At 35.5% G+C, this 13,267-nt stretch overlaps 1 long non-coding RNA gene across 1 annotated transcript; it reads left to right on the forward strand.

Moving 5' to 3' along the window:
• Window positions 1-481: 481 nt before the first annotated feature.
• Window positions 482-4,754, forward strand: LOC141326439 (uncharacterized). The gene is made up of 5 exons (XR_012353892.1): window positions 482-533; window positions 1,365-1,515; window positions 1,866-1,969; window positions 2,178-2,270; window positions 2,352-4,754. It is a non-coding gene; the product is annotated as an uncharacterized lncRNA (long non-coding RNA).
• Window positions 4,755-13,267: the final 8,513 nt, after the last annotated feature.

The raw sequence follows: 13,267 nt of genomic DNA on the forward strand, positions 1-13,267 counted from the left end.
AAAAGTCCGTTAGCATCTTAACTGGTGTAAGAGGAGGTAACTTAACGTTATGCTAACTCCATAAACTGAGCAGTTTATGAGAGTTTCTGATTTTAATCACGTATTTATGTGTAGACAAGAAGTTTTGACAGGTCTGTTGTAGTTTTACTGGTATTTTATCAATGGGTGATTGGAAATAGGCTCAGATAACCTAAACATATACATGGTATTGTTAATCGGTGACGTCACTGACGTAACATAATCTAGTTCAAAAGCAGTTTGATCTCTCATGGTAAACAAATATTGATATTGCGAAGTAAGAAATATAAACAATATCAAAAAAGTAAACCTAGAAGCAAATTATTGTATGTTAAGAATTTATTTTCAGTATATTCTTTATCTTTTCTACATATCACATGTGCTAAATATTGTTGGCTCTGTGACAAATTGCTTCTTATGTTCTTATTTTTTTCCATGATGATGGCCTGCACCCCAGAGTTGGAGCAAACCTCCTGTCAGACAACAACTCTAAGGCACAGTAAACCATATGGCTAGTAAGTTAACCTCAAACAAACACTAATGTTCAAATTTCAGTAAGATATATATATATATATGTATTTTTTTTTTTTTTTTTTAAGTTTTCTATATAAGTTCCTTTTGTGTACCAAGACTGGATTTATTTAAAAATTCAAGATTAAAAAACAGCAAAAACGGTGATATTGTAAAGTATTATTACCATTTTAAAGTTGTTTACTTTGTGAATATATTGTAAAATGTAATTTATTTCTGTGAACAAAGCAGAATTTTCAGCATTATTACTCCAGTCTTCAGTGTCATGATCCTTCAGAAATTATGCTGATTTGATGCTTAACATACATTTTTGATTATTATCAATGTTGAAAACTGTTGTGTTGCTATTTTTTCTTTCAGGATTCCTTGATTGAACAGAAAATTCAAAAGAACAGCATTTATTTGAAACAAATCTTTACACTCACTTTGATCAATTTAATACATCTTTGCTGAATAACAAAATTAATTTCTTTAAAAAATCATGATAAAAATAAATTTAACAACATTAAGAAGGTTCACACAAAAAATATAAATCAGCACAGCTGTTTTTTTTGTGTGCAAAATCAGCATATTAAAATGATTTCTGAATGATCATGTGACACTGAAGACTGTAATGATGCTAAAAATTACAGCTTTGATCACAGCAATCAATTACATTTTAACATATATTAACACACAAAAAACATCTTGTGACCTTGCACTTTAGTTGTATGTTATGAAATGAATAATCGTTTGTCTGAAATAATATGAACAGCAGTTATACTAATCTTTCTCTTTTTGCTTTCCTGTTTCAATCTCGGGATGCCCATCCCAAGGTTGCTAGAGATTACACCAGTTCCAGTTTGGATCCAGCTTCACTTGTGAAGACTTCAGAAGATGCCAGCAGCACTTACAAAGACTTGAGATGATGTCAACTATACAAACCTGACAAATATTATCCTTATATTGTAATCATTGCCCAAAAAGGTAAGTTTGCAGATTTTCAACGTTGTATTGTTACAGTGTGGGTAATATATGTAAATGAACAATGTTTTGCATATTTGTAATTTTTTATATACTACTACTATTAAATTATTTAGCAGTTTGGACATCTTTTACTACATTTACTAAACAGCAGTTTGGGACAGAGTATGTATTTTTGATGCAGATGTAAATGACTGTAAATTAACCTAAAAAGGTGTTATATGCCTTTGTCATAAGCTCTAAAAATATTGTTAAGCAAAGGTATTAATGAGATCTTTTAAAAAGTAATATAGTGACTTTATTAAATTACACACTATGACAATACAGTTACTTTGTTGTTGATCTACTTTTAGGGAGGAACTTGTCAAGAAATCTACTTCACAGCACGTCAGTGGAAGGCTTTCCTATGTAACAAACATGGACTCAAGATTTCCACTGTTGTATTTATCCATATCAGGTTTGTAAATGCATGGGGGTTTTATATTTTGCATCATTAGTCTTTTATGAAAACACATGAAAAAAAAAAAAATACATAACAAGGTCACTGGACTTCTCACAAAACACCAGTATTATGCCACAAATATTTTCTAATTAGTTAAACTAAAATTAAGCTTACATTGATAATTTGTAATACCAGATACAAAATGTGATACTTTATAATGCAGGGTACCCAGTCCAGTTCCTGGAAATATACCTTCCTGCAAAGTTGAGAATTACAGACGGTTGTGTTGGATCAGATTTAGATCACAATTCTACAAGTAGGTGGATCTCCAGGAATGGGCAGTCCTGTTATATCAGTTATGTATGATGGATTTTGAACTGTAACATTTTTATTGCAGATTTTCTGGGATTCCAGTTGAATACATCAGTACACCAGATGTTGGCCTGGACAGATGTGCCTACAGTACACCACACTGACCTCTCTGCTTTTGCATATATGCTGACTACTAACATTTTCTGTGAAGGTATTATTATAGCAAAACTGAACACCTGTGATAGTGGAATTTGTAGTTGTAAAGAATAGTCACGCATGTGTATCAGTAAATTTAAAGCCACAGAGAATACATTTTATAGGAGTTATTTTTTTTTGTACTCTTTCTCACAAACATAACACAACAGTTATACCATTTCAAATTCTCAGGTGCACAGATCCTAATCTACAATTCACAAATTAAGTACCTTATATGCTCACAGTTAGGCTAGAGTTGCTGCAGTGAATGAAGGGCAAAACACTCACACACTTGAATAAAAATCTCAAGTCATGAACAAAATTTGCACATTTGCATATACAGTTGTAGTCAGAATTATTGGCACCCTTGGTAAATATGAAGCCTGTGAAAATAAAACTGTATTGTTAAAGGGTTACTCCACCCCAAAATGAACTTTTTACTTTTTACTTTTCCCCATGTCATTTCAAACCCATAAATGCTTTGTTTGTCTTCCGAACACAATTTAAGATCACACATCCGTGTGTTGCGGCTGACATGGAACAGCTTACTCTATTAGCGCCCAGTGGATACTCTCCAAAATGCCGCTACGGTGGCTAAAGTCACTATTTTTCTTTTCTTTGTGTACAAAAAGTTTACTCGTAGCTTTGTAAAATTATGGTTGAACCTCTGATGGCAGATTGACTATTTTGACGACATCTTTCATACTTTTCTGGGCCTTGACAGTGTTATCTACTTGGCAGTCAAAGGGACAGCCACAAAGCCCCCGGTTTTCATCCAAAATGGGGGTAATGACAAAATTTTCATTTTAGGGTGGAGTAAGCCTTTCATCTTTTTTGATGAAAGTACTTTTTTTTTACAGGCTTCTTTGATCATATTTACTGAGGGTGCTAAAAATTGTGACCACGACTGTAAATGAGAACTGGTATCTCACATGACAAATCAGTATGTGACATCCCACTCACACACTTGCGCTCTCTCCGTTGATAAATACAACATGTGGCCTTTGACCCACTTCTGCTAGCACAGTACACTCAGCAAGTTTTTCTTTCTTTATTTTTTTAATAAATTGGAGCGAATAGCAATAGGTAAGTGCTAGATTCTATGCTAAATTCTAATAAAGTCTGTAAATATGTAAAGTTCTAATAAATACACATTTGAAAAAATGAAATATAGTCCTGCATAAATCTGGTATAACGGAGCGTGTGAATTTTTTCATTTGTGGAACAGGATTTTTGCTCCTGCAAAAAAAAATATATATATTTTGAGAAGGTTTTGTTGTGTTTGTGAAAGAAACAAAAAATACAAGTTTGCAACTCCTAAAACATACTTATATATTCTCTACAAATACAAATTCCACTGTCACAGCCAGGTGCTCAGTTTTGCTAATAATAATACCACATACAATAGATGTATGGTATGCAAATATAACAAAGGGACATAAACAACTAAACAATATCTAGGGATGCAAATTATCATAATTATACATCTAAAAGAAAAGCATGTAAAACTTAAGGGAGTGAAAATGGTAAATGAGCTCATGAGTGTTCTACTGCTGCCATTGAAAGTGGTAATTTCAGGTCATTTTCATTCATTTCATTTACTCAAGCATTTGTTTTCCACCAAGTGACAGAAACACATAGCATATTTTACTTATTATTTCCATTAATAATGATTAGAAATGTACATTTTAAATAAAATGCTGCCGTTTTATATGAATACTGTATATACACATGATAATATTTTTAGGCAAATGCTAAAAAAATCCTCTAAAAATGTGTATATGGAGTGATATTACATAAAACAGCAATTAGAAATTAACTTTGTCTATGCCTTATATTGTGGGTTATGTCTGGATCACCCTTTTCAAACCTGACCTGATTAGTTCACACCCCTGATATCACAAGGAACCTAAATTTTAATTGCAAAAGAAAATCGATTTATCTGCTATGTACCTCTGTCTTCTGTTTTCAAGGGTCGGAAATCTTTATAAATCATCTTTTCACCAATATGTCTTTATTTTGTGGAACACAAAAGGAGAGAGTGGCATAGTCTCAGTAATTAGAATGATAGCAATGATAGTGAATAGTGACTGTGGCTGTCTGCCTTACATCTCCTTTTGTGCCCCACTAAACAAAAACATTTGACATTTTTTTATTCTGAAGTGAATATAGCTTTTAATTTGTAACTTCTTTATTAGCCTGTAAATTACTTTCTTTGTGTTTACTTCCAGTAATTTGATTTCTTTGTGTGTATTTGAGTGTCAAACATGTATTTCTGAATTTTGTGTAAATAATAAATAAATTATGACTGAATTTGATGTGTGTTCAATAAATTATTGCATATACAGGCTAATTTATCTATTAAAATGTATGTAAGAAACAAGCAGAAAATATTTATTGTGTAGCATCGTTTTACCCCCCTGAAATCAACATCGTTTCAACGTTAGGTAAGCCAACCAATTAGATCGATTTTATGTCGAATATGTGTTGATTCTATAACGTCGTTTCAACCAACTGAAAATCAACGTCGATTCAACGTTGGGTAAGTGAACCAATTGCGTCGATTTTACGTTAGTTTTGAATGGCGTGCCTGACGTCGATTCAACATTACCCCGATGAGCAAAACTGATATTGGATCGACGTCGGAGATCAACGTCGTTTCGATGTCACGGGAGACGTCGATTCTACGTTGATTCTATGTCAGTTTGCTATCTGGGGCTTTATAGAGGACGCACAAAAATACTGAATAAAATCATTTATATTTAGGTTAAACGTAGGTCATAGCTTGTACTGCCTGTTAGCTTGCAAATTATGCCCAAGAACATAATTTATTAAGCCATATGTCTTGCTAACAAGAAACAATGCTTCTAACCACAGGTCACGTACGAAAAATAATGCCCAGTTTAAGCCATTCCACTCCACTGAAGGGGTGGAGCGGAAAATGAAAATAAATACGGCCTTTTAAAATTTAAATGTTCCAGCGATTTCATTCAGTCAACCCCTTAGAACACACCAAGAGCTAAATTCAGGTGTTTGCAAGCAGTTTCATTTAAAACGGAGAGAGCTGCCTTCAGCCAGTGTTTTCTGTTGTACTGACATGAGAGTCAAGGCTCCGAGCTCTCGGTCTGCGAACTACATCACGAAGCCTCTTTTAAAAGCATTTAAATAAAAACACTCCAGCGACTGTACACAATGCAAACAGAATATCATTTTAAAGAGCTATATTAAGCGCATATGAGCTGTTTCATGTGGTTTACGGATGAGCTTCGGGGCTGGCGTTTCTTCGTCCGTGTTCACAAAACTACATATTTTAAAGGCATTAAAAAAATAAAAAAAACACTCCAGCGATTGAACAATAATTGTAGATTACTGTATGTAAAACGTTAAAATGCTTGCTTATTTGTGCTGCATTTTTGTGGAAACGAATAAGCTAGTAAAGACTGTTTCATATGGTCTCATCGTTTGAACCACGTTAGTTCAACAAAGTACGGCTGTTGTTAACCTCACCAACTAATGACGTATGCTATTTAACTGATTAGAGTTCTCAAAAAATGCAACTGTATTGAACAAAGCACCTAATCACTCACTTAATATTTTTTGTTCCCTGTCATTTCGCTGTATTTTGTGTTTGATTTAGCACAGTTTCCCTCTTATACTCCGAAAGTTCCCTTAGGCATTTGTGCGCATGCGCACTACTCATAAATGGTGCTTTATAGAGGACGCACAAAAATACTGAATAAAATCATTTATATTTAGGTTAAACGTAGGTCATAGCTTGTACTGCCTGTTAGCTTGCAAATTATGCCCAAGAACATAATTTATTAAGCCATATGTCTTGCTAACAAGAAACAATGCTTCTAACCACAGGTCACGTACGAAAAATAATGCCCAGTTTAAGCCATTCCACTCCACTGAAGGGGTGGAGCGGAAAATGAAAATAAATACGGCCTTTTAAAATTTAAATGTTCCAGCGATTTCATTCAGTCAACCCCTTAGAACACACCAAGAGCTAAATTCAGGTGTTTGCAAGTGTGGTGGTTATAAAAATGAAAGTAAACGAATGGAGTAAGGTAAAAATTATAAATCATATTAAATGTAATATTTTTTGCACATACCTATTAGTGTGTAAAAGGGAATATCTTGTCTTTGACGATTGATGCTGAAGTTTGTGAGTGATCATTTAATTAGCTTGCCTTGTTCGCGAGTGTTCGCCTGTGGGGGGAGGGGCATGCTGCTCAATTAATACACAGCTTCAGAAGAAGACGCAGCAGCTCCGTCTCTTGTGGTTTTTTTCTTAACTGTTTATTTCCCCTCATCAGGTATGGAGTGTACATACATGCACTGAAGTTGTCTTAAACATGCAAACAGCAGTTTGTGATATGAATGTCATTGTTTATAGTGTTGTATGAGTTGTTACCGAGTGTTGGAGCGTTATACCATTTCGGCTAGTTATGCTAATCGGAGACGATGCGGTCGTGGCCATACTTTTCTGACTAAAGTAATTAAATATGCTATCAGTTAATTCGGGTGACAAGAAATGTTACTACAGTAAGTTGTACGTTATCTGTGTTTTAACTGTTTTTAAAGAGTATTTGTTTCATAACCATTCATAAAATGTGAGAAACACTAATTGAATGAAAGCTGTATTTTATTTCCCCTGTTTTTATACAGAAAAACATTCAACATGAACAAGTTAATGTTACATTCCTGTTAATTGTCACTGATTGCTATTTGTGATGTCAGATGTTGTAAAAAGGAAATACTTTTTGCATGTTGCTCAATTAATACACAGCTTCAGAAGAAGACGCAGCAGCTCCGTCTCTTGTGTTTTTTTTCTTAACTGTTTATTTCCCCTCATCAGGCGGTGAGGGTACTACACAAGCAGTTTCATTTAAAACGGAGAGAGCTGCCTTCAGCCAGTGTTTTCTGTTGTACTGACATGAGAGTCAAGGCTCCGAGCTCTCGGTCTGCGAACTACATCACGAAGCCTCTTTTAAAAGCATTTAAATAAAAACACTCCAGCGACTGTACACAATGCAAACAGAATATCATTTTAAAGAGCTATATTAAGCGCATATGAGCTGTTTCATGTGGTTTACGGATGAGCTTCGGGGCTGGCGTTTCTTCGTCCGTGTTCACAAAACTACATATTTTAAAGGCATTAAAAAAATAAAAAAAACACTCCAGCGATTGAACAATAATTGTAGATTACTGTATGTAAAACGTTAAAATGCTTGCTTATTTGTGCTGCATTTTTGTGGAAACGAATAAGCTAGTAAAGACTGTTTCATATGGTCTCATCGTTTGAACCACGTTAGTTCAACAAAGTACGGCTGTTGTTAACCTCACCAACTAATGACGTATGCTATTTAACTGATTAGAGTTCTCAAAAAATGCAACTGTATTGAACAAAGCACCTAATCACTCACTTAATATTTTTTGTTCCCTGTCATTTCGCTGTATTTTGTGTTTGATTTAGCACAGTTTCCCTCTTATACTCCGAAAGTTCCCTTAGGCATTTGTGCGCATGCGCACTACTCATAAATGGTGCTTTATAGAGGACGCACAAAAATACTGAATAAAATCATTTATATTTAGGTTAAACGTAGGTCATAGCTTGTACTGCCTGTTAGCTTGCAAATTATGCCCAAGAACATAATTTATTAAGCCATATGTCTTGCTAACAAGAAACAATGCTTCTAACCACAGGTCACGTACGAAAAATAATGCCCAGTTTAAGCCATTCCACTCCACTGAAGGGGTGGAGCGGAAAATGAAAATAAATACGGCCTTTTAAAATTTAAATGTTCCAGCGATTTCATTCAGTCAACCCCTTAGAACACACCAAGAGCTAAATTCAGGTGTTTGCAAGTGTGGTGGTTATAAAAATGAAAGTAAACGAATGGAGTAAGGTAAAAATTATAAATCATATTAAATGTAATATTTTTTGCACATACCTATTAGTGTGTAAAAGGGAATATCTTGTCTTTGACGATTGATGCTGAAGTTTGTGAGTGATCATTTAATTAGCTTGCCTTGTTCGCGAGTGTTCGCCTGTGGGGGGAGGGGCATGCTGCTCAATTAATACACAGCTTCAGAAGAAGACGCAGCAGCTCCGTCTCTTGTGGTTTTTTTCTTAACTGTTTATTTCCCCTCATCAGGTATGGAGTGTACATACATGCACTGAAGTTGTCTTAAACATGCAAACAGCAGTTTGTGATATGAATGTCATTGTTTACAGTGTTGGGAAAGTTCATTTTCTACATGAACTAGTTCAAAGTTCAGTTCACACATTTTAAAATGAACTAGTTCAGTTCATAGTTCATAATTCAAATTTTTTGAACTAAGTTCGCAGGTTCCAAAATGAACTAGTTCATAGTTCTTTTATTTTTATGCGGAGTTGCTTCTTGAGACCCGACGGGCACAGTTTACACAAAAAGGAAAGATTTTTCCCACCTGGATCATCACTGACCTTTTCAAAAAAATATTTTAAGTGGACATATGAAGTTTCATTCATCATTGAGACAGAAGTAGTGCCGCTGCCTTCATCGGATTTTGCCTCTATTCATTTTTCGCAATTTGATGACGCATGCGCGGTGCGACTCTGTGGTGGCTGGTGTTGCCAGATCTGGTCTTTTCCCCTATATAATAAGGCCCGTTGTAGATTGTGTTGTAGCGGTTGTAGCCTAGATATTGTGCAGTCAGTGGTTATAGCCGGGATTTTGCCTGGCTCCATAGAAATCTGGCACTCTCTAGAACAAAATTGAACTACGAGAGAACGACGTTCATAAACGCCAGAATGAGCGCGTTCACGTTCACGTTCATCAGGCAGATATACAGCACGTTCAGTTCACGTTCACCCAGAATATGAACGAGTTCATGAACGATCGTTCAATGAACTCGTTCAGGCACAACACTGATTGTTTATAGTGTTGTATGAGTTGTTACCGAGTGTTGGAGCGTTATACCATTTCGGCTAGTTATGCTAATCGGAGACGATGCGGTTGTGGCCATACTTTTCTGACTAAAGTAATTAAATATGCTATCAGTTAATTCGGGTGACAAGAAATGTTACTACAGTAAGTTGTACGTTATCTGTGTTTTAACTGTTTTTAAAGAGTATTTGTTTCATAACCATTCATAAAATGTGAGAAACACTAATTGAATGAAAGCTGTATTTTATTTCCCCTGTTTTTATACAGAAAAACATTCAACATGAACAAGTTAATGTTACATTCCTGTTAATTGTCACTGATTGCTATTTGTGATGTCAGATGTTGTAAAAAGGAAATACTTTTTGCATGTTGCTCAATTAATACACAGCTTCAGAAGAAGACGCAGCAGCTCCGTCTCTTGTGTTTTTTTTCTTAACTGTTTATTTCCCCTCATCAGGCGGTGAGGGTACTACACAAGCAGTTTCATTTAAAACGGAGAGAGCTGCCTTCAGCCAGTGTTTTCTGTTGTACTGACATGAGAGTCAAGGCTCCGAGCTCTCGGTCTGCGAACTACATCACGAAGCCTCTTTTAAAAGCATTTAAATAAAAACACTCCAGCGACTGTACACAATGCAAACAGAATATCATTTTAAAGAGCTATATTAAGCGCATATGAGCTGTTTTATGTGGTTTACGGATGAGCTTCGGGGCTGGCGTTTCTTCGTCCGTGTTCACAAAACTACATATTTTAAAGGCATTAAAAACATAAAAAAAACACTCCAGCGATTGAACAATAATTGTAGATTACTGTATGTAAAACGTTAAAATGCTTGCTTATTTGTGCTGCATTTTTGTGGAAACGAATAAGCTAGTAAAGACTGTTTCATATGGTCTCATCGTTTGAACCACGTTAGTTCAACAAAGTACGGCTGTTGTTAACCTCACCAACTAATAACGTATGCTATTTAACTGATTAGAGTTCTCAAAAAATGCAACTGTATTGAACAAAGCACCTAATCACTCACTTAATATTTTTTGTTCCCTGTCATTTCGCTGTATTTTGTGTTTGATTTAGCACAGTTTCCCTCTTATACTCCGAAAGTTCCCTTAGGCATTTGTGCGCATGCGCACTACTCATAAATGGTGCTTTATAGAGGACGCACAAAAATACTGAATAAAATCATTTATATTTAGGTTAAACGTAGGTCATAGCTTGTACTGCCTGTTAGCTTGCAAATTATGCCCAAGAACATAATTTATTAAGCCATATGTCTTGCTAACAAGAAACAATGCTTCTAACCACAGGTCACGTACGAAAAATAATGCCCAGTTTAAGCCATTCCACTCCACTGAAGGGGTGGAGCGGAAAATGAAAATAAATACGGCCTTTTAAAATTTAAATGTTCCAGCGATTTCATTCAGTCAACCCCTTAGAACACACCAAGAGCTAAATTCAGGTGTTTGCAAGTGTGGTGGTTATAAAAATGAAAGTAAACGAATGGAGTAAGGTAAAAATTATAAATCATATTAAATGTAATATTTTTTGCACATACCTATTAGTGTGTAAAAGGGAATATCTTGTCTTTGACGATTGATGCTGAAGTTTGTGAGTGATCATTTAATTAGCTTGCCTTGTTCGCGAGTGTTCGCCTGTGGGGGGAGGGGCATGCTGCTCAATTAATACACAGCTTCAGAAGAAGACGCAGCAGCTCCGTCTCTTGTGGTTTTTTTCTTAACTGTTTATTTCCCCTCATCAGGTATGGAGTGTACATACATGCACTGAAGTTGTCTTAAACATGCAAACAGCAGTTTGTGATATGAATGTCATTGTTTATAGTGTTGTATGAGTTGTTACCGAGTGTTGGAGCGTTATACCATTTCGGCTAGTTATGCTAATCGGAGACGATGCGGTCGTGGCCATACTTTTCTGACTAAAGTAATTAAATATGCTATCAGTTAATTCGGGTGACAAGAAATGTTACTACAGTAAGTTGTACGTTATCTGTGTTTTAACTGTTTTTAAAGAGTATTTGTTTCATAACCATTCATAAAATGTGAGAAACACTAATTGAATGAAAGCTGTATTTTATTTCCCCTGTTTTTATACAGAAAAACATTCAACATGAACAAGTTAATGTTACATTCCTGTTAATTGTCACTGATTGCTATTTGTGATGTCAGATGTTGTAAAAAGGAAATACTTTTTGCATGTTGCTCAATTAATACACAGCTTCAGAAGAAGACGCAGCAGCTCCGTCTCTTGTGTTTTTTTTCTTAACTGTTTATTTCCCCTCATCAGGCGGTGAGGGTACTACACAAGCAGTTTCATTTAAAACGGAGAGAGCTGCCTTCAGCCAGTGTTTTCTGTTGTACTGACATGAGAGTCAAGGCTCCGAGCTCTCGGTCTGCGAACTACATCACGAAGCCTCTTTTAAAAGCATTTAAATAAAAACACTCCAGCGACTGTACACAATGCAAACAGAATATCATTTTAAAGAGCTATATTAAGCGCATATGAGCTGTTTTTATGTGGTTTACGGATGAGCTTCGGGGCTGGCGTTTCTTCGTCCGTGTTCACAAAACTACATATTTTAAAGGCATTAAAAACATAAAAAAACACTCCAGCGATTGAACAATAATTGTAGATTACTGTATGTAAAACGTTAAAATGCTTGCTTATTTGTGCTGCATTTTTGTGGAAACGAATAAGCTAGTAAAGACTGTTTCATATGGTCTCATCGTTTGAACCACGTTAGTTCAACAAAGTACGGCTGTTGTTAACCTCACCAACTAATAACGTATGCTATTTAACTGATTAGAGTTCTCAAAAAATGCAACTGTATTGAACAAAGCACCTAATCACTCACTTAATATTTTTTGTTCCCTGTCATTTCGCTGTATTTTGTGTTTGATTTAGCACAGTTTCCCTCTTATACTCCGAAAGTTCCCTTAGGCATTTGTGCGCATGCGCACTACTCATAAATGGTGCTTTATAGAGGACGCACAAAAATACTGAATAAAATCATTTATATTTAGGTTAAACGTAGGTCATAGCTTGTACTGCCTGTTAGCTTGCAAATTATGCCCAAGAACATAATTTATTAAGCCATATGTCTTGCTAACAAGAAACAATGCTTCTAACCACAGGTCACGTACGAAAAATAATGCCCAGTTTAAGCCATTCCACTCCACTGAAGGGGTGGAGCGGAAAATGAAAATAAATACGGCCTTTTAAAATTTAAATGTTCCAGCGATTTCATTCAGTCAACCCCTTAGAACACACCAAGAGCTAAATTCAGGTGTTTGCAAGCAGTTTCATTTAAAACGGAGAGAGCTGCCTTCAGCCAGTGTTTTCTGTTGTACTGACATGAGAGTCAAGGCTCCGAGCTCTCGGTCTGCGAACTACATCACGAAGCCTCTTTTAAAAGCATTTAAATAAAAACACTCCAGCGACTGTACACAATGCAAACAGAATATCATTTTAAAGAGCTATATTAAGCGCATATGAGCTGTTTCATGTGGTTTACGGATGAGCTTCGGGGCTGGCGTTTCTTCGTCCGTGTTCACAAAACTACATATTTTAAAGGCATTAAAAAAATAAAAAAAACACTCCAGCGATTGAACAATAATTGTAGATTACTGTATGTAAAACGTTAAAATGCTTGCTTATTTGTGCTGCATTTTTGTGGAAACGAATAAGCTAGTAAAGACTGTTTCATATGGTCTCATCGTTTGAACCACGTTAGTTCAACAAAGTACGGCTGTTTTTAACCTCACCAACTAATGACGTATGCTATTTAACTGATTAGAGTTCTCAAAAAATGCAACTGTATTGAACAAAGCACCTAATCACTCACTTAATATTTTTTGT

This window comes from Garra rufa, chromosome 2 (assembly GCF_049309525.1).
Source record: "Garra rufa chromosome 2, GarRuf1.0, whole genome shotgun sequence".
NCBI classification, from domain to species: domain Eukaryota; kingdom Metazoa; phylum Chordata; class Actinopteri; order Cypriniformes; family Cyprinidae; genus Garra; species Garra rufa.